Genomic DNA, 23,518 nt, shown 5'->3' with positions numbered 1-23,518 from the left:
AAACAAACATCATGTACCATACTACAACCATAGTATATTGCGAGATGTTGATCTGTATCAAACTTTAAACTTAAAGAACTTAACCTGAACTTGTTACTACATATATATACCATGATTCTACTTATCAAAAAGACAAGATTTAAACATCTATTGCAGAACTTTTCTGAACTGCAATAACAATAACACCTACTAGGCTGCTTATCCCTTCATAGAGGCCAAAACACTTCCCCATTTTTTGTGTCCTCAACAAGAAAATTGTGTGCCTTCTACAAGAAAACTTTTGCATGTGACACCTAAAGAGAGAATCTATAAACATCAACATTGAAATTAAACTAAAGAACTTTTACGTGCATAAAAATATCAAAAAGAAATATTTAGCAAATACATATTTGAAATCAACAATTCACAATAAAACACATAGGCATGAAAGCATATACATTATATACAAAAATAATGTATAGAACTTATCCAAGGGAGGGAAAATGATAAATAAACAAAGAACATAACATAACATTAGCGAAAATGATTAATCCAATAATTAAAAGAATACTTTAAACAAGTTAAATCCATGAAAAGTAAAAGAAGATCATATATATATATATATAAAGTATCTTAAGACATACTGTGATGATATTAGTACACAACATCAATTTCATCATAACATTTTTTTCATCTTAACCAAAAGGGAAATATATGTATATATATATATATCAAATGGTGGGATAAATGGAACTCCGACTGTACCCACAAAATGGTCATGGAAGAATTTCCTATTCACCCCATTCAAAAAATCAAACCAGCTTCCAGTCAAGTTTTTGTAAGTTCAACCAAATCAAAAAAGGAAATGCTTGCCCACATTCAACAATTAATTGCACAAGCAGAATCAAGCAGCATCAAATCAAAACATATAGCTGAATCATCCACCAGATGGGCAGACTTCGTCTATCAAGATAGTCAAGACCCCTATGATTTGGGATCCAACTAAACAACAATCAAATCTTGGAATTGCTGACAGTGCAGAGTTACTTTCGGTATTCCACTCCAAATCACGAGAATCACTGTTCATGAACAAGAAAAGCACCGAAAAGTAGATATTGTTCACAGACACTATTCAATGACATAATCACAAGATCAACAAGAACTGCAATCCTTCAACCAACCCTCCTTTGCCTATATAAAGGAGCCTCTCCATCTCATTCAAGGAGGAGCCAGAAAGAGCTTAAGGAGAATTTCCTTTCTTGGCTTTTTGATTTTCTTCCTTCTCTTCTCCATTCTCATATTCACCTTGTAATCAAAATATTTTGTGCTTAGTATACTGAGAGAACTGAGTGTATATTGTAATCAACTGAGATACCAATCTTTGGTACTCCACTGTAATCAAGTAAGCATTTATGTATTTATTTTAAATTTATTTTAAGTATTTATTTTATATTGCTTGGCTGGTTCTACCGCCTTCAATATATTTTATATAATAATTCATTCATATAATTTATTTAATCATTGATTGTTCTTGGCTGGCTTTGCCACCTCCTCAATTTACCTCCGCTCTTACTCTCTGCTCTTACTTCTTTATTTATTTAACACTCTTACCTTGTTGGTATCAGAGCCATAAGTATTCCGATCTATATCTTGTTACTTTCTTTAGCACCCATAAGTGTTATATCTGCTTAATGTTTCATATTTACTTTCTTTATCTTTCTTTCCTTCGATTTACTTTTGATATATTGCTTCTTTCTGAACCTTGCTGAACTATAAATCTGAGTCTGAACTATAAATCCTAGGAGATGTTTGAGAGGATGTCGGTATGAGAGGTTTAGGAACATGATGGAGTGGTATATATGAAAGTACATTTTAATTCATAAAGCTTCATAAATTAACTTTTCAAAATGGATAGATTATTTAGATCTAATTCTTCTACTAGTTCTAGATTAAGTACTACTTCTAGATTCTCACTAAATGGAAATCAAATACCAGACATAATCAACGAAGAACATTATAGTTTTTCTTCTAATATAATAATCAATTACGACTAGAGTATTCCTCCAATACCACATAGTAAAATTTATCATCACAAAACTTGGTCTTTATTTTCATTTAAAAGTGAATCACACATGAACAAGTTTACACAATCAACAAAGATCATGAAACCTGCCATTTACAATTGTTTATATAGATGATGTCCTAGTTTATTCTCAATCAATTGATCAACATTGGAAACACTTAAGAATGTTTTTAGATATTATCAAAAAACATGGTTTAGTTGTTTTAGCTCCCAAATTAAAATTATTTCAAACAAAAATTCGATTATTAGGTTTCAATATTCACCGGTCCCAGATTACCCCAATCACTCGAGCCATAGAATTTGCTGATAAATTTCCTGATGAAATTTTAGATAAAAACCAGTTATGAAGAATTTTAGGCTCATTAAGTTACATTGCCGAATTCTATAATAATTTAATAATCAAATGTAAACCTTTGTTTGCCAGTTTAAAATCAGAACCCCTGATGCGAATCCACCCGAGATTGCTCGACCAACAACCCGCTGGGGTGCTGACCCAATACAAATGAAGGTGGGGCCGATCACTAGGGCCCAAGCCAAGAGGTTCAAGGACAATCTTGCTGTCTTAATACAAGGAATAAGTCATAGCCAAGAGGGGTTGGCCACATCTAAAGAACCAAGGCCTGTTTTACTCATACAAGCAATAGAAGCCAAAACAGGGCCGGGTGACGTTTTTGGTGCTAATAAGGAGGCCGGGTTGTATGAATTGGAACCCCATCTTTATGGGATCAATTCATATGGAGGATGAGTCATAGAAACCAGCCAAAGCAGCTTCAAAGCCGACCAACAAGGTGGTTTGCGCACAAGGAGAAGGAAAGGGCCGGATTTGCTGTATTCTCCGCGGGTTTTACTGTATTTTACTGTATTGACCTTTTTTCATACTTCCAAGCAAGGGCAACGTGGGGAACTTCACAATAAGCTTATTTGGCATCCTACAAAGCATATTGAAGCTGATTTGGAGATCAATTTGGTCAAAGAATAGTCAAAGTCAAATTAGTCAAAAAGCTAGTATTTTAGTTTCCTACTTTTATTCTACTTTTTGTTTTAGGAAACTACCTTTACTTTTTAAGTTTTATTTATTTATTTTCTGGATAAATAAGTTTAGGAAAGTTTTTATTTTATTATTTTCATTGTAAATTAATTAATTCCTAAATTCAACATAAAGGAATTAATTAATCCAAATTAGTTTAGGATTAGGAAAGTTTCGGCCAAGGTAGGATTCTCCATTGTGTGGCCGGTTTTTCCTAGGGTTTTTAGGGTTTATGTTGTTTCTTTCAAAGCCTATTTAAAGGCTTATTTTTCATTAATAAGAGAACTTTAAAACTTTGATTTGATTAAGAAAATACTTGTGAGATTAATTATCTCTTTGTTCTTTGAGAACACCTAAAACACCATTAGAGAATTGGTTGTTTTAGCTTGACTTATCAATAGGTTTTCCATCCCCTATTGTGGCGTCTACATTATACCAAGGTTTCTAACCACAGGTTGGTTAGGGGTTGAGGTCCATTCCATTAGAGCTTGAACTTAATTAAAGATCCGGGCTAATATAATACGGGTTTAGGAGCAGGTCGTCCTAGGTTCGTATCAACCCCGACCTTGGTCTTTAGTTTATACCAAACTAGTCCAAGAAATCAAAACACATGTTAAGACTCTTCCTTATCTTTGCATTCCTTCACTTGATTCATTCAAAATTATTCAAATTGATGCCTCTGAAATTGGTTTTGGAGGGATTTTACTCCAAAAAATCACACCCAATTCCCTAGAACAAATAGTTTTTTTTTTTCATTCTGGAGCATGGACTTCTTCTCAAATCAATTATAGCACTATTAAAAAAAAAATCTTGTCTTTAGTACTATGTATCTCTAAATTTCAAGATGACTTACTTAATCAAAAATTTTTGGTACGTATTGATTGTTAGAGTGCTAAATATGTTTTGAAAAAAGATGTTCAAAATATTGCATCAAAACAAATTTTTGCCAAATGGCAAGCTATACTAAGTATTTTTTATTTTGAAATTGCATACATCAAAGGTAATCACAATTGCGTTCTTGATTTTTTAACCCGTAAATTTCTGCAGGGTAAAATTTCTCCACCGAGGCCTAATCATGCCTCGCAGAAAGGGGTCATCTACCCCTATTCCCAATCCAAACCCTCCCAAAACAGATCAAAACCAATTAACTAAGGCCCAAACTTTTCAATCAAATCCTACCCACTTAATCCCCACTGAATCAACCCACTTATCTTAACCCATTCCAATAATCCAACTTAATTACCAGACTACTCTTGTCAAATCTTATAATCCATATAGTTTAGTTCCCAGCCAACCTTTTACTCCAATCACTTAATCTCACCCCAAAACATCTCCATATTTTGATATTGCCTATCATATATTATTCTATGTTGAACTTTCTCTCCAAAAACTTCCTACTGTCACCCATATTGTTAATCAATTTCTTCCCCTTAATTTCCATTTCATTCCAAGAGCCCCGGGAACAAACCTGAAATATTATACCACTATTCTCCAACACACCAAATCAATCACAATTACCCTTCTCTTTGATAAACAAAATAATCAGACCATCATTTCCCATAAATTTTGGATCCAGAAAATCATTACTCTTGATGAATGTAACCAACCCCCTTATCAATCAAAACAGATCACTACTCCTGGTAATACCAGTATGATTAATTACTCGTTTAATTATTTTGATTATATGGATGCTTGGGAAAATATCTTTTTACATCAAAATGAATCATATTCCTACTCTTGGTTTATCAGTTGGGATTCCAAATTTCAAAGAAATTTCCCCAGTTGGTTTTTCCAATGGTGGTGTGATCATGGTCCATCAAAGGAACATCTTCCACCATAAATCCAACATTTAATCTCACATTTTGAAAGACATTATAAAATCACCCGCCAAGAAACTGTTTTTCCTATCAAACTTATATTTATGTCCAAATACAAAGTCTCTTGGATTTTCAAGTGGCAGTATCATAGAGAAAAAGATATTGTCTACCACATATATTCAATCAAATGGTGGGATATATGAGCCATAAGTGTTCCAATCTTTACTTCGTAGCAAGCTAGCTTGTTGTAACCATTGGTTAGGATAAAAAAAGATACGAGCACTACACCAAGGTAAAGTGTGAGACTTGGTTTGGATTATGGAAAGTGTACTACTGTTTGGGGAACTAGTATAACCTTTGTCTTGTTTGGGTTTAGGTGTAATTTGGGCTTTGGTTTGTTTTTTGGCTAGATGAGCCCAATAATCTAATTCCTTTTGGAGGTTATTAGATTGGACACTTAGGGCATCATTCTTATGCATTAAGATTTGGACTTGGTGTTTTAGACATTCTTTTTCATGCTTAAGTTGATTGATCTGGGCTTCTAAGGGGTGAGCTAAATATGGGCTGCAATTAATAAGGTCAAATGGGCTATGTTGTGGCAACATGAGCATATTGATTATGTGGATTAACAAAAATAGTAATTGGAGGAATATTAGGTTGTTGCATCCTATGAGTTGATCTAGAAGCGGAAGGTTGATTAAGGTAATTTCTTTGAACAAAACAAAGTGTTTTTTAGAAGTCTGGATCTATTCGTACCCAAGGGTGAATAAAAGCTTGTGGGCTGAATTCACGGAAGGTGACTTCTAAGGCTTCTCTTAGACTGTAGTATCCTCTATATTGGACATTGATTTGGCCAACAATTTCATGGGCCACTTGGGACCAAGTTTTGTAAAGGCCGGGGTTTGGGCCATTACATAGGACATAATGAGAAAAATACTAACTATCTGGTTTTTGTCGAATTGATTGTAAATAAAAATAAAGGTTTTCTAAAGCATTAGAAAATTCATACTGTTGTTCCATACTGTCGAAATGTGCTGCATTCCAGACAAAATTGATTAAAGCTCTTTGTGGAGTGTCTAACTCAAACTAAGTTGGGAAATTTCTTTCCTCAACTTCTCCACTCCAAATTGGAATGGAATGATTGTTGATTATCATGTAACCAATAGGTCGAGACATTCTGCAAGGAAAATGATTATAGAAAACATAGTTTGAAAACGTTTAAAAACATACGTATAAATAAAATTTGAATTATTTTAAAATATGAGAAAGTAATGAGGAACTGGGAAATAGGTTAGAATGGGAGAAAAGTGAGATAGGAGGAAGATGAGAGTTAAATAAAAAGAGACAAGAAAAAGAAGTGGAAGGAATATGATTGGCTTGGATTTGATTAATGGTTTTTGAAATTGATTGGTCTTGGAAGATGTGAATATTATTTGATTGTTGTAAGAAATAAAATTTAACCTTTTCTCCTAAGGGATAACTGATTATTCCATCACTTTCTATGGTGAATGGATATGATAAAGAGAGAAACAGAATTCCTAAAATTACTTGATCTGTCATGTTTCCAACAAGGACAAACGATTTTTGAAACAAATTTTATTATGACAAATATATGCGTGATTGATTTCATATTGCAGATCCATTTTGCTTCCATCAGCAGAGTTTAATCTTTCTTTCATTTTAGTGTAATACTTACTAGGGATAAGACCTTCTTGAACACAATTTAAATCTGCACCTGAATCTAAAAGTGCGATTGTTGTGAATTGAAAATCTTTAATGATTATCGTGATCTTTATATGCCATTTTCTAAGTTTGATTTTTTGAATTAAAGCTAAACAATTTTCATGGGAAGATCCTTCTTCCTGTTCTTCTGTTTTATTATTGATAAGTTTTTTAGGGTGTTCTTGATGCGAATCAGCTCGAATCGGCACAACTGACAACTTATTAAGGTACCGATGCCATACGGATGAAGATCGGACCAATTACTAGAGCTCAAGCTATGAGGTTTAGGGATCACCTAGCTGCATTTATCCAAGGCATAATCCATTCTCAAGAGGGCATCTCTATTCTCGAAGAACCAAGACCTGTTTTGAGCATACAAGTGGTGGAAGCCAATATGGGCCCGGGTAGCGGTTTTGATACTTTTAAGGTGTCCGATCAGCATGAAATGGTTTCAATGTTTAATGGATTCAATACATATGTCCAAGAGGATATGGAATCAAGTCAAGGAAGCTTCAAAACCATTCAAAAGAGGGGTGTACACATAAGGAGGAATTTGGCTAGATTTTTGCTGTTTTCTGGCTGGCTTTACTATATTTTGCTGATTTGGCTTTTTCTCTTTCTTCCAAGTAAGGGAAATGTGTGGGACTTCATGGTCAGCTTATTTGGTATCCTACAAAGCATACTGAAGCTAATTTGGAGCTCAAATTGGTCAAAAAATTGTCAAAGTGAACTTAGTCAAAAAGCCAGTATTTTAGTTTTTTTGTTTTAGGAAATTACTATTACTTTTTGGTTTTTATTTATTTATTTGCTGGAAAAATAAGTTTATAAAAGTTATTATTTTATTATTTTGATTGTAAATTAATTAATTCCTAATTCAAAATAAAAAAATTGATTAATCCAAATTAGACTAGGAAATGAGTGAGAATTTTGGCCACCATAGGAAACCATTTTGTATGGCCGGTTTTCCCTTTGATTTTAAGGTTTTATTTTATGACTTTATAGCCTATTTAAAGGCTTATTTTTTAATAAGAATTATGCTTGAATTTTATACAGAAAACTATTTGTGAGATTGAATTTCTCCTTATTCTTTTGAATACCTAAAACATCATTAAAGAGTGAGTGTTTAAGTTTGACTCATCAATAGGACTTCCATCACCTATTGTGGCGTCTTCACTATACAAAGGTTTCTAATCATAGGTTGGTTGGGGGTTGAGGTCAATCAATTAGAACTTGAACATAATTAGATCCGGGCCACTATAATACGGGTTTAGGAGCAGGTCGTCCTAGGTTCGTATCATTTGGTATCAGAGACAAATTTTGTTCAGGTTTGATCTATCTTTATTTGCTGTCTTTGTTTTTGTGTTATTCTTCAATTTTAGCATTAGGTTAAGGTTGCATCCATCCCATACATGTTCTGCATCTTAAAAAAAAAAAAAAATTCATTCCTAGTTGAATTAGGATTTCCTAGTTTTACCATATTTTTGTCTCTTAATTTATTGGTTGTCTTTCATTATTGTTCTTGTTAATTTTGGTTTTTGTCGATTTTTCTTTGCTTTTTTCCTTATTCTTCTTTCATTATTCTTCTTTTTTTTTTCTTTGTTGGAGGCCACAATTTAATGGATTTTTGGTGTGGAATTGCAATTTTTGGGGTTGATCTTTGCTACTGCAGTTATTTTATGTCCTGTGAGTAAAAAAAAAAAAAAAAAAAAGAAAAAAAAGAAGAAGAAAAAGCCAAATTAAAAAAAAAAAAAAATTTCGGTTTGTTGAATTTGGTGTTTGCTGGAAATTTCTTTGAATTGGTGCATTGTTGATTATTTGTTACATATTTGGAGTTGCTGGAGAATTATTTTTGTTGCTGGATATTTGGACTTTGGGTGCTTAAATTATTTGGATTAAAATTAGACGAAGGAATTGATACAAAACTAGAATTACAAGAACAACAACCAACACTATTCTATATTTTTGTTCGAATTGATTCTTGAATCCTTAAACTCTTACCATCTGGTCCAGTTCTTAAAAATTTCAAAATTTTCTCATTGATTTGCCTTAGTTTTCCTAGAAAAGCCGAAAACTAGGATTTGTTAATTCATTCGGTATTGCTTACTTTTTACTACTGTTTTGTTGATAAGTTTAATTAAAACATACTTGTGATCTAATTGCTATTTTGTGGGTGTTCTAATTAGAACTTTGAGATAATTTATTGAATGGAAAAAGGCAAGAGTGTGTGAGCTTAAAAGAGGCTAAAAGTCGAAACTACTGTGAAAACACGAGTGTCGAGACCTTGAGTGAGTGAAACACATGAGGGAGTGATTTTTTGTGAGAATTTATTTCATTTTGCATTATTTATACTAACATGGCAGATTTAAGGGTGAGAAGAGGAGATCCACCTTTAAGAATTAATGAAGAAGAGTTCGTAGGATTCCATGGCGGTTCTCAAGCTTCGGGGAGTGGTGAGAAAATAGACATGAGGGCTGTCTTCGAGCAACTATAGTGGATAAATACTTAATTTGACCATTTAAGGCTAGATGCCCATGGAGGACAAGGTCGAGATCGAGGAGGCAGAGGGCGACCAAGAGAGGAATTCGGGGAAGGTAACTTTGGAGATGAGTTGGATGAGGGGTTTGATGAAATTTTTGAACCTCAAGAAAGGCCAATCTGTGGGAGACCAGTAAGGGATGAAGATGATGATCTAGGGAATATCAAGGTAAACATTCCACCTTTCATGGGAAAAAGTTATCCGGAAGCATATTTGGAATGGGAGGAGAGGATGGAGATGATTTTTTATTGTCATAATTATTCGGAGGCCAAGAAGGTGAAGTTAGCAGCAATGGAGTTTGGTCATTATGCACTCCAACGATAGACCACTGAGCAAAACACCCGAAAGAGAGTTGGTGATGACTTGATCACTACATGGCGACAATGAAAGAAGCCATGAGGAAGCAGTTCGTACCATCACATTATCATAGGTTTTTGTTTCAAAGGTTTCTATCCCTATCTCAAAGCAGTAGGTCCTGATGTGATTCCGTCCGAGTCCGCACAACCGACAACCCCTGGAATACTGACCTGATATGGATGAAGACCGAGCCGATCACTAGGGCTCAAACTAAGAGATTTAAGGTCAAACTTACTGCCTTTATCTATGAGGTAATTCATTCTCAAGAGGGCTTGTCCATACTCGAAGATCCAAGACATGTTCTGAGCATATAAGTGGTGGAAGAGGACATGGACTCAAGTCAAAGCAGCTTCAAAGTCGTCCAAAAAGGGGTTGTACGGACCGTTAGTAACTTTGGCCGGTTTCTGTTGTATTTTGTGCTGGCTTTACTATATTGTGTTGAGTTGGCTTTTTCTTTTTCTTCCAAGCAAGATCAACTTGTGGGACTTCATAATAAACTTATTTGGCATCCTAAAAAGCATATAGAAGCTGATTTGGAGCTCAAAGTGGTCAAAGATTGATCAGAATGAACTTAGTCAAAAAGCTAGTATTTTAGTTTCCTAATTTGATTTTACTTTTTGCTTTAGGAAATTACCATTACTTTTTGGTTTTTATTTATTTATTTTCTAGAGAAATAAGTATAGGAAATTTATTATTTTATTATTTTCATTGTAAATTAATTAATTTCTAATTCAATATAAAGGAATTAATTAATCCAAATTAGACTAGGAAAGGAGTGAGAATTTCGGCCACCATAGGAAACCACTTTGTATGGCCGGTTTTGCTTTTTGTTTTTAGGGTTTTATTTTGTGACTTTGTAGCTTATTTAAAGGCTTATTTTTCAATAAGAATTAAGCTTGAATTTATACAGAAATTAATTTGTGAGATTGAATTCTCTTTGAACACCTAAAACACCATTAAAAAGTGAATGTTTTAGTTTGACTTATCAATAGGACTTCCATCACCTATTGTCTTCGATATAACAAAGTTTCTAATCACAAATTGTTAGGGGTTAAGGTGACTACTAAAACTTGAACATAATTAGATCTGGGCTAATATAATACGAGTTTAGGAGCAGATCGTCCTAGGTTTGTATCAGCTCCGTGGAGGATTATTACAAGGAGATGGAGATGCTTATGATGAGATTAAGCATGAATGAGGATAGAGAAGCAACCATGGCAAGATTCCTTAGTGGTTTGAATTGTGAGATAGCCAATTAGCTAGAATTGCAACAATATATGGAATTTGAGGAGATGTTGCAAGTGGCTATTAAATTGGAGCGTCAATTCAAAAGGAGGGGTGTAGGCTCATGGTTTGGAGGAGTTTCCAACAGTGGAAGATCAATTCCAAGTGGCTGGAGAAACAATCCAACCTATAAAAGCAAGCCAAAGCTAAAGGTGGGAGAAGAAAGCACCAATCGGGCAAAAAAGGAGCCTAAAGCCGAATATGTCCAAGCCCATAAAAATGAGGTAAAATCTGATCCTAAACCTTCAAGATCAAGAGAAATTATTTGTTTTAAATGCCAAGGGTGAGGACATATTGCTAGCCAATGCCCGAATAGAAGGATCATGGTGTTGAAAGGTAATGGTGAGCTAGAATCGGAAAGTGAAGAAAGTGGTGATGAAACCGAGCAAGAGGAGGATGAAGAGCTCGAAGGTGAGGCCAAAACTTTGAATGCTTCCCATACAGAATTAAGCTTGGTTTCTAGGAGGGTGCTGGCTATATACAAAGATGATGATGAAATTCAAAGAGAGAACATCTTCCACACCCGATGTGAGATCCAAGGTAAGATTTGTAGCATGATTATTGATAGTGGAAGTTGTACTAATGTAATTAATAACATTGTGGTAAATAAATTAGGCTTAACAACTATTAAACATCCAGAACCATATAGGTTACAATGGCTTAATGATAGTGGTGAAACGAAAGTTAATAAACAAGCCAAAGTAAAATTCAGCATTGATAAATATGTGGATGTGGTTTTGTGTGATATTGTTCCTATGTATGCGGGACATATTTTACTCAGTAGACCTTGGCAATTTGATAGAGATGTTATTCATTATGGTAGAGAGAATAGTATTGTTTTTAGATTTAAAGGTAAGAAGGTCAAGCTGGAGGCATTAACTTCTAATGAGGTGTACAAAGATCAAATACAAATACAACAAAGGAGGATGGCCGAACATTTCAAGGAAAGGACTAGTATGGCCCTCACGGTAACAACACCCATCCAAGGAGTCCAAGCCGTGCAAGACCAACCAGGTATGTGTTCTAAAACCCAACTTGAGTGGAAAAACCAAGAGAAGGCCGAAATTGGAGTGCAAAAAAATGAGAAACCCGAGAGCTATAGCAAGAAACCCATGAGTGAGGAAAAATGTGTTGTGGCCGAGAGAGAAAGAGGGAAAGAAAGGAAAGAAAGAAAGAATAAAAATTTGTATTTGAGTTTTGGAGATGTAAATAAAGCTATCTTGAGTAAGAAACCATTGCTGGTCATGATTTATAAAGATAATTATTTTAATGATCAAGCTAACCTTGAAGAACTTGAATTGCCAAGTTCAATTCTTTCTCTTTTGCAAGATTTTGAAGATATGCTTGATGAATTGCATGGTGCTTGCATGTTCACTAAAATTGATCTTAGGAGTGGATACCATCAAATTATGATGAAAAAAGGTGATGAATGGAAGACCGCATTTAAGACTAAATATAGGCTATATGAATGGTTAGTCATGCCTTTTGGTTTAACTAATGCACCTAGTACTTTTGTGAGGCTTATGATCATGTTATGCGTCCATTTATTGGTAAATTTATGGTTATGTACTTTGATGATATTTTAGTGTATAGCCGAAACTTGGATGAACATGTAGACCATCTTAGGCAAGTTTTAAATATTCTTAGGAAAGAAAGGTTGTTTGCTAACATGAAAAAGTGTGACTTTTGCAAAGATGAGCTTGTTTTTCTAGGATTTGCAATAAGTACTGCAGGAATCAAAGTTGATCAATCAAAAGTTCAAGCAATCAAGGAGTGGCCGACACCAACATCTATCACTCAAGTGAGGAGCTTTCATGGTTTGTCAAGCTTTTATCGAAGATTTGTCAAGGACTTTAGCACCATCATAGCACCTTTGAATGAAGTTGTGAAGAAGAATATTGGCTTTAAATGGGGGGAAGTACAAGAAAAAAATTTTAATTTGTTGAAAGAAAAATTATGTAATGCACCTTTATTAGTTTTGGCAAATTTGTCTAAAAGTTTTGAAATTGAATGTGATGCTTCAGGTGTAGGTATTGGAGCTGTATTAATGCAAGAAGGAAGGCCCATAGCCTACTTTAGTGAGAAATTAAATGGAGCTGCACTAAACTACCCGACATATGACAATGAGATGTATGCTTTGGTGAGGGCTTTGGAAACGTGGCAGCACTACCTCATGCCAAAAGAATTTGTGATTCATACAGATCATGAATCTTTGAAGCATATTAAAGGTCAAAGAAAGCTCAATCGAAGGCATGCCAAGTGGATTGAATTTATTGAGATCATTCCATATGTGATCCACTACAAAAAAAGTAAGAAAAATGTGGTTGCCGATGCATTATCCTGAAGCTATGTTCCCTTTTTTACCTTAGATGCTAGATTGTTTGGTTTTGAACAATTAAAGGAACTTTATGAACTTTGGAGGAATATTTAGAACCTGTTTGTAATATGGATTTAATAAATTTTACATATTTGAAGGGTATTTGTTTAAGGAAAACAAACTTTGTGTGCCTAATTGTAGCATTAGGGAGTTGTTAGTTTGGGAAGGTCATGGGGGTGGTTTAATGGGACATTTTGGTGTTTTAAAAACTTTATCTTTACTGCAAGAACATTTTTATTGGCCTAACATGAAACGAGATGTTGAGAGAATATGTGAAAGGTGCTTGAAATGCCGAAAGACAGTCCACATTGAAGCTGCATGGATTGTACCAACCTTTGCCGATTCCTTCACATCCTTGGGTAGATTTATCTATGGATTTTATTCTGGGCTTGCCTAGGTCAAGGATAGGTAAGGATTCAATTTTTGTTGTTGTGGATAGATTTTCTACGATGGCACATTTTATTGCATGTAATAAAACTGATGATGCATCTAATGTTGCTAATTTATTTTTCAAAGAAATTGTGAGGTTACATGAAATGCCTAGGACTATTGTTTCAGATAGGGATGCTAAGTTCTTAACTTATTTTTGGAAAACTTTGTGGGATAAATTAGGTACTAAGCTGTTATTTTCAACTACTTGTCATCCATAAACTGATGGACAAACCGAAGTAGTGAGTAGAACTTTGTCTGCATTGTTAAGAGCATTAATTAGTAGAAATTTGAGAACTTAGGAAGATTGTTTGCCACATGTTGAATTTGCTTATAATAGATCTTTACATTCAGCAACTAAATTTACTCCTTTTGAAATTTTTTATGGTTTTAATCCTTTGACTCCATTACATCTAACACCTTTACCTTTAAGTGAATATGCTAATCTAGATGGAAAACAAAAAGTTGATTTTGTAAAGCAGATTCATGAGAAGAGTAATGCAAATATTGAAAGGAGGACCGAACAGTATGCAAGGAATGCTAAACAAGGCCGAAAACAGGTTGTCTTTGAACCTAGGGATTGGGTTTGGTTTCACTTAAGGAAGGAGAGGTTTCCCAAATAGCGGAAATCAAAATTGATGCCGAGAAAAGATGGACCTTTTCAAGTTTTGGAGCGGATAAATGACAATGCTTACAAACTTGATTTACTGGGTGAGTATAATGTTAGTGCTACATTTAATGTTGATAATTTATCTCTTTTTGCTGCAGGTGATGACTTTGATTTGAGGGCAATTCCTTTTCAAGAGGAGGGGAATGATGCGAATCCGTCCGAACCTGCACAACCGAAAACTCGCTGGGGTACCGACCAGATACAGATGAAGACCAGGCCAATCACTAAAGCTCAAGCTAAGAGGTTTAGGGATCACCTTGCTGCCTTTATGCAGGGCATAATCCATTCTCAAGAGGGGGTGTCTATTCTCAAAGAACCAAGACCTGTTTTGAGCATACAAGTGGTGGAAGCCGATACTGGCCTGGGTAGCGGTTTTGATACTTTTAAGGTGTCCGATCAGCATGAAATGGTTCCAATGTTTCATAGATTCAATACATATGTCTAAGAGGATATGGAATCAAGTCAAGGCAGCTTAAAAACCATTCAAAAGAGGGGTGTGCGTATAAGGAGGAATTTGGTCGGATTTTTGCTGTTTTCTTGCTGGCTTTACTGTATTTTGCTGAGTTGGCTTTTTCTCTTTCTTCCAAGCAAGGGCAATGTGTGAGACTTCATGATCAGCTTATTTGGTATCCTAAAAAGCATATTGAAGCTTATTTGGAGCTCAAATTGGTCAAAGTTAACCTAGTCAAAAAGCAAGTATTTTAGTTTCCTAATTTGATTCTACTTTCTGTTTTAGGAAATTACTATTACTTTTTGGTTTTTATTTATTTATCTGCTGGACAAATAAGTTTATAAAAGTTATTATTTTATTATTTTGATTGTAAATTACTTAATTTCTAATTCAAAATAAAGGAATTAATTAATCCAAATTGGATTAGGAAAGGAGTGAGAATTTTGGCCACCATAGGAAACCACTTTGTATGGCCGATTTTGCCTTTTGATTTTAGGGTTTTATTTTGTGACTTTATAGTCTATTTAAAGGCTTATTTTTCAATAAGAATTAAGCTTGAATTTTATACAGAAAACTCTTTGTGAGATTGAATTTCTCCTTATTCTTTTGAACACCTAAAACACCATTAGAGAGTGAGTGTTTTAGTTTGACTTATCAATAGGACTTCCATCACCTATTGTGGCATCTTCACTATACCAAGGTTTCTAATCACAGGTTGGTTAGGGGTTGAGGTCAATCCATTGGAACTTGAACATAATTAGATCCGGGCTAATATAATACGGGTTTACGAGCAGGTCGTCCTAGGTTCATATTAGTTCTGAAATATATTGTAATTGGTGTTTAATTAAGTGGTTTTCTAATTTTAATTCTTTAATCTCATATTTGATTGTTTTGATTTCCACTTGTAAATCTTGGACAGTTACCTGGTTAGTTTGTTTTTTTTATTAAATGTTAGTAAGGAATGTGTTAAACAGATTTTTTGAGTAGTTTTATTAAGTTTATTTGTGTCTTTGTTATTATCAGTGATGATCTTTTTGTATTTTTTCATGTATTCTATCCTTTCATCAGGATTATCTAATTTGCTTAGTAATTCTAATATTATATCTTCGTCTTCAGTAGAATTAGTTAAGAATTAATTAATAATTGCAACAAGTGTCTAAACAACAGGCATCTAAACATCCTAAAGTGATATTAAGGTTATCTGTGTCAGTAGTTGATGCAGAATGATTAGTGGATTCATCAGAGCTTGATTCAGTATAAATGTTGTTTTCACTATGTTCACTATCTGTGTTGTAAATTCCTAGGACATTGACTAAGATTTGTTTTTGATCTTTTGGAATTTCTAATTGTTTGATTTGCTTAACTTTACATTCATTAGCAAAATGACCAAATTATTACATTTAAAACATTTGATTTTTGTTTTATCTTTTGAGTCTTTTCTATGTTTATTTGACTTGTACATTAATTGTTCTTGGCTGGCTTTGCCGCCTCCTCAATTTACCTTCGCTCTTACTCTTTACTCTTACTTTGTTATTTATTTAACACTCTTACCCTGTTGGTATCAAAGCCATAAGTGTTCCGATCTATATCTTGCTACTTTCTTTAGCGCCCATAGAGTGTTATATCTACTTAATTCATTCAGTTTCATATTTACTTTCTTTATCTTTATTTCCTTTGATTTACTTTTGATATATTGCTTCTTTCTGAACTTTGCTAAACTATAAATCCAATTCTGAACAATAAATCCCATGAGAGGTCTGAAAGGATGTCAGTTTGAGAGGTTTAGGAATAGGATGGAGTGGTATATGTGAAAGTATATTCAAGTTCATAAATATTTAGAAATTAAAATTTTGGAGATTGATAGATTATTTAGATCTAATTCTTCTACTAGTTCTAAATCATCACTAAATGGAAATCAAATACCAGACATAATCAATGAAGAACATTATAGTTTTTCTTCTAATAAAACAATCAATCACGACTAAAGTATTCCTCCAGTACCACATAGTGAAATTTATCATCACAAAACTTGGTCTTTATCTTCATTTAAAAGCAAATCACTCATTAAAATAGTTGAACAAGTTTACACAATCAACAAAGATCACGAAACCTGCCACCTACTTATTAAATATAATATTAAAAAACATATACAAGATGGTCACCATTTCCTACACATAGGTTTAGTTCAAATTGGAATCAAACCTCTTACAAAATTAGGAACCAATTCATCTATTCTATTATATGTTAGAGACGCTAGTTTTTAAAACTTTAATGAAGGTGTTTTTGGAGTCATAGAAACAAGTTTATGTAATGGTCCTGTTCATTTTGACCGTTACCCGGATTTTCCAGTCAGTTTAACAAATCCATGCAAATTAAAAATATTAACTTTAAATATCAAAACCTCAGGTTATAGGTTTGACGAAGGTCGCCAACTATTAGACCTAATTTATAGAATTCAATATAAAATCTCAGGAACTAACATGAACTTTAAAGCTAAAAAACATAATGCTAAAGGTCATACCATGTTAATCCAGAGTCAATACCAAGATTTAAATACAAAAATCCCTAAAATGATCAAATGGTCCGATGTCAATTTACCCTCTGATTGGGTATTAACTGATGTCCGAACTCTGATCCCTATTCAAAATATTTTAACCAACACTGAATTCACCTCTCAGTCTGAAGATGGGTCAGTAAGAATCACCTTTGATAGACAACCTAGATCTAATCAACTATTAGGAGAAACCTCCTCAAGACGATCTTTTAATAAACCAATCATAGAATCAATATCTTCTGATAATATATCTAGTAGAGATCAAGAAATTGAAAGGATTTACAAAGAATTAAAATACAAGAGTTAGAACAACAATTGCACAAATTAAGGTTAGAAAATGAAATAAAAAATCTCAACTTAAAATCAATTCGTAACATTGGACAGGTTAGTCAACCTCGTTACAGTGACGAAGATATTCGATCAACTTAATCTCCTACCGCTTCAAATTTCATAGATCACCAATTAAACACACTAACTACACCATTCAAACCCAATTGGAAACAGTTAAATAAAGAAATGATGTCCGATAAAAATCATGACAAATTAATAACATATAGACAATCACACAATAGGGAACAAAAAGAACATATCTGGCAAAGCTGGAAACAGTTAATGTTACAACTCAAATTTGATATACAATTTTTCAATTTTCTTGAAAAATATTAATATCCATTAAAAGATTTAAAAACTTTAACAAAAGAAAATTTGATTAAATCAGATCAATCAACAGTTCTATCTAGTATTATTACAGTAGGCAAACAACTAGATAAAATCGAAACCAAAATTGATAATTCATCAAAAGAAGAAACTAAATCACAACCCCTCATAAAATTTCCCGATATTACAAAAATTCCAACCCTTCCAACAAAAACAAATCAACTCAGTCAACTCTTAAAAGAATTACAATTAAAATCTTCAACATCCAAAAACAAAGCCTCCTCTTCCAATCTCACTACTATTAGAAATCAAAATTCATCTGATACAAAATCAAATCAATCTTCATTAGATAATCATCTTAATAGGCTTAAAAGTCAAAAACCAAGATTTAATAACTTTAAACAATGGAATAATAAACCCTTACCTCCTGAATTTCAAGAAACTAATCATAAAAATCAATTCTCTGTCAGGTCCGATAAATTATACGAATGAAATATAGATGGATTTAAAGAACAAGAAATCTTAAACAAATTACATCATATGTCAATGGTTGCTAATAGTTATTTCACTAATCAAAACCTTCCACAATCTGAAATTGTTAAATTATTAGTTACAGGTTTTACCAGTACCTGGTGGGAAAAACATTTAATAGATCAATCTAAATCAGAAATCATTTACGCCACTAAATTAAATGAAGAAGGATTTCCATTATTTAATAAAATCATAGGTCAAGGTGCCCCAGATGGAATCAATACCTTTTTAACCATAATAATCAAACATTTTATAGGAATCCCTACTACTGTCACAGAAAGAATACATAATCAATTAACAAATTTACATTGTCCAACTTAGTGATTTCGAATGGTATGTGCAAACATTTACCATTGAAATTATGATGAGAGATGACATTAATCAACCTTTTTTGAAAGAAAAATTCATTAATAGTTTACCCTAATTATTTGCTAGAAAAATCAGAAATGTTTTAAGTAATGATAGTGGTCACATAGATTACGATTCATTAACTTATGGAGACATAGTCTCAATAATCAAAAGAGAAGGATTAAAAATGTGTACTAATATGAAATAGCAAATCATTTAAATAATGATAAAAGAAAAAGCTAAATACGAATTAGGAAACTTTTGTCGACAATACGGACTATCTAAAATAGCACCCTCTAGGAGAAATAAAATCAAAGAAAATCAAATAAGAAAACTTTCCGAAACAATACATATTCCAATTATAAAACTTATTACAAAACCAATAAATTCAATAAACCCAATTCTAAAAAATTCTACAAATCAAATAAACATAGAAAAAACTTGATATGATTTCGTTCGTGCCCGTTCAACCGAGTACCCGCTAGGGTACGGATCCTATACAAATGAAGATGGGGCCAATCACTAGGGCACAAGTTAAGAGATTTAAGGACAACTTGGCTGGCTTTATTCATGGAGTGATTCAATCTCAAGAGGGCATGACAATACCTGAAGATACAAGACCTGTTTTCAGCCTCCAAGTTGTGGAGACCGATACGGACCCAGGTAGTTATTTTCATGCAAATTTGGACTTCGGGCAGCAAGGAATGGTTCTAACACTTCATGAACTCAATGAATATCATTAAGAGGACATGTAATCCAGCCAAAGCAGAATCAAAAGCATCTAAAAAGGACTTGTACTTACAGTCTCTCAATTTGACCGAAAATGTGCTGTTTAGCCACTGACTTTGATTTTTTTTCGTGTTTGACTTCTTCCAATCAAGGGGCAACGTGTGGGAATCATTATTAATCATATTTAGCATCTTACATGGCATATGGAAGCTGATTTGGAGCCCAAACAAGCTGAAGATTGATCAAAGATACCTTAGTAGTCAAACTAGTCAACTAGTTTCCTTATTTGATTTTGACTTTTTGTTTTAGGAAATTAATCTTTTATTTGGTTTCTATTTATTTATTTGCTGGAAAAATCAACTTAAAAAAGTTATTATTTTATTATTTTTATTGTAAATTAATTAATTCCTAATTCAAAATAAAGGAATTAATTAATCCAAATTAGATTAGGAAAGGAGGTGAATTTCGGCTAAATTAGGTTTCCTAATCTTTGGTAGCCGGTTTTACCTAGATAATTAGGGTTTTATTTTGTTATCTTTTAGCCTATAAAAGGGCTTATTTTTTAGGAAGATCACACCATTATTAATAATATTTAGAATTTATTTTGTGAAAATGAATTTCTCTTTATTCTTTTGAACACCTAAAACACCATTAGAGAGTGAGTGTTTTAGTTTTGACTTATCAATAGGACATCTATCACCTATTATAGTGTTTTCACTATACCAAGGTTTATAATCACAGGTTGGTTAGGGGTTAAAGTCAATCCATTAAAACTTGAACATAATTAGATCCAGGCTAATATAATACGAGTTTAGGGGTAGGTCGTCCTAGGTTCGAATCAATACTCAAAAGATAAAACAAAAATCAAATGTTTTAAATGTAATAAATTTGGTCATTTTGCCAATGAATGTAAAGTTAAGCAAACAATCAAACAAGCAGAAATTCCAAAAGATCAAAAATAAAACTTAATCAATGTCCTAGGAATTTACAACACAGATAGTGAATATAGTGAAAACAACATTTATACTGAATCAAGTTCTGATGAATCCACTAATCATTCTGAATCAACTAGTGCCATAGATAACCCGAATATCACTTTAGGATGTAATATAATAGACTAAAAAATTTGTAGTCTTTTTATATTCTATGTAATATAATAGATTAAAAAAGAAATATAGATAATAATAGGTTGAACTTCAAATCTTAAAAAACCTGCAATTTGCAACAAGTAAAGAAAATTGAAGAAGTAATTGAGCACTCAATATTTAAGAAGCCAATTTCCCACCAGCGATTTTCTCAGCCTTTTTCTTTTTGAGTCAAATTTTCCTAGCCTCTTTCCTCACTAAGAATAAACAAAAACTTAGACTTATAAGAAATTACATGTTTGCCAATCCAAAATAGAATGCAACAATTCCAATGAAAGCCTAGAAATATTTTTAAAAGTAAATAAAAGAATTTAAAAAAACGAAGAAGCTTGCGTTCAAGATAACTTGATGAAAATATTTATGTTACCTGACCCTGAGACTGAAATTTAAATTTGACAGTGACCTATGACAATCCTCTGTCTACAAAAGGTGCATGGACCTTGCATAAGAGGCATTTTATATGCATATAAATATTTACATATGTATAGAAAGACAGGTGGGGTGAGAGAAAACAAATAGATCAAGGGGTTCATTTTATTTGAAGAAACAACCAAATTCCATTAATCAAGGCTCTTACATGCTTGTTTACTTGCCTTTTAACCCACACTATGGCCATAACTTTAAAAACTTGGAAAATCACTTAAGTTTTATCACCATTGAACATAAGCAATATTCAAATATGAATTTTTATAGTTTTACTTTCAACAGCTGCATGGGAACCCTTCTTCCCAAGTGGTAGAGTAACATAAAACCTAAAAGAGAAGTAATTGATAATGTTGATATGCTAAACATGTAATATGCATAAAACAACTGCAAGGAACATAGTTGTTAGAGAAAGAAAAAAAAAAAACTGCCAAGCTAGTAATGTTATCGGTTAATGGACCTAAAAACAAGTAAATCAACAGTTCTAAGCTTTTCAACAATCTACATCAATGTGGAAGAAATGAACAAAGAAATAGGAAGTACAAAACATAATATTTTCATAAAACGTAGTCATGAAGTTATGCAAGTAATAGAAAGCAACTAAATTCAAACCTTATGAAGAATAGTTTGAAGCTTTGGGCAAATTTTTGATTTTCCAAATTCAAGAAATCATAACCTAATTTAAAGATTGTTAATGGAAGAAACAAAAGAATTCAATCAAGGAGTAGCAAACAAGATTTTTTAGAGCAATAGTCCATAATTATTATGCCTTGCAAAATGAAATATTAAATAAATCATTACTTAACATGCACATCTCAAAATGAAAAACTATCCAAATACTAAAGAAATCGCAGATCTTCAATTCAAATAGAAGCTTATTCATGTCTCAATTGTCCAACAATCCCATTGTACCATAACATTACAAGAGTCCACTTAATATATATGCCCTCCATATGCCTAACTTAGAAAGCAACCCTACAATGCCAAATTTTATTGTTTTATCGAAGCATTTATCAGATTTAATCATATTAGAAAATAATCTAAAATTAGCTACCCTTTAACAACAACATTCAGATATTTTGAAAATAAACTACCTTGCCTAACACCAGTTATAACCAACTCCCAACATCTTAGCAATAAACCATATTTCTTGAATATTGACTAAAATGAAATGTAAAGCAAGTGCTCTGATACGAACATAGGTCGACACGCACCTAAACCCGTATTATATTAGCCCGAATCTCAATTAAGTTCAAATTTTAACGGATTGACCTCAACCCCTAACCAACTTGTGATTAGAAACCTTGGTATAGTATAGACGCCACAATAAGTGATGGATATCCTATTGATAAGTCAAAACTAAAACACTCACTCTCTAATGGTGTTTTAGGTTTTCAAACAGAACAAAGAGAAATTCAATCTCACAAAATAATTTCTGTATGAATAATGTACTGAATATTATTGATAAAAAAAATCCCTTAAATAAGCTAAAAAGTTACAAAATAAAACTTAATTATCTAGGTAAAACCGGCCACCAAAGAATAGAAACCTAGCTTGGCCGAAATTCACCTCATTTCCTAATCTAATTTGGATTAATTAATTTCTTTATTTTGAATTAGGAATTAATTAATTTACAATTAAAATAATAAAATGATAAATTTTCTAAGTTGATTTTTTCAGCAAATAAATAAATAGAAACCAAATAAAAGATTAATTTCCTAAAACAAAAAGTCAAAATCAAATTAAGAAACTAGTTGACTAGTTTGACTACTAAGGTATCTTTAACCAATCTCCAGCTTGCTTGGGCTCCAAATCAGCTTCCATATGCCATTTAGGATGCCAAATATGATTAATAATGATTCCCACATGTTGCCTCTTGATTGGAATAAGTCAAATAAGAAGAAAAGTCAAAGTCAACAACTAAATAGCACATTTTCGGCTAAATTGAGATGCTATCCGTACAATTCCTTTTAGACGCTTTTGATTCTTCCTTGGCTGGATTCCATGTTCTCTTAATTATATTCATTGAGTTTATGAAGTGTTGTAACTATTCATTGCTGCTCGGAGTCCAAATTTGCAAGAAAACAGCTATCTGGGTCCGCATCGACTTCCACCACTCGGATGCTTAGAACAGGCTTTGTATCTTTGGGTATGGACAAGATCTTTTGAGAATTAGCTAATTCTTGTATAAATTCTCCAAGGTTGTCCTTAAACCTCTTGGCTTGAGCTCTAGTGATCAGTCCAATCTTCATCCATATTAGGTCGGCACCGCAGTGGGTTGTCGGTTGTGCGGGTTTGGGCAAATTCTCATCATTTCCCTCCTCTTAAAAATGATTTTTCCTCAAATCAAGATCATCACCTGCAGCAAAAGGAGATAAATCAGCAACATTAAATGGGGC

Source organism: Ziziphus jujuba, chromosome 7 (genome assembly GCF_031755915.1).
Source record: "Ziziphus jujuba cultivar Dongzao chromosome 7, ASM3175591v1".
Taxonomy (NCBI): Eukaryota; Viridiplantae; Streptophyta; class Magnoliopsida; order Rosales; family Rhamnaceae; genus Ziziphus; species Ziziphus jujuba.
This window is presented reverse-complemented; position numbering follows the sequence as displayed.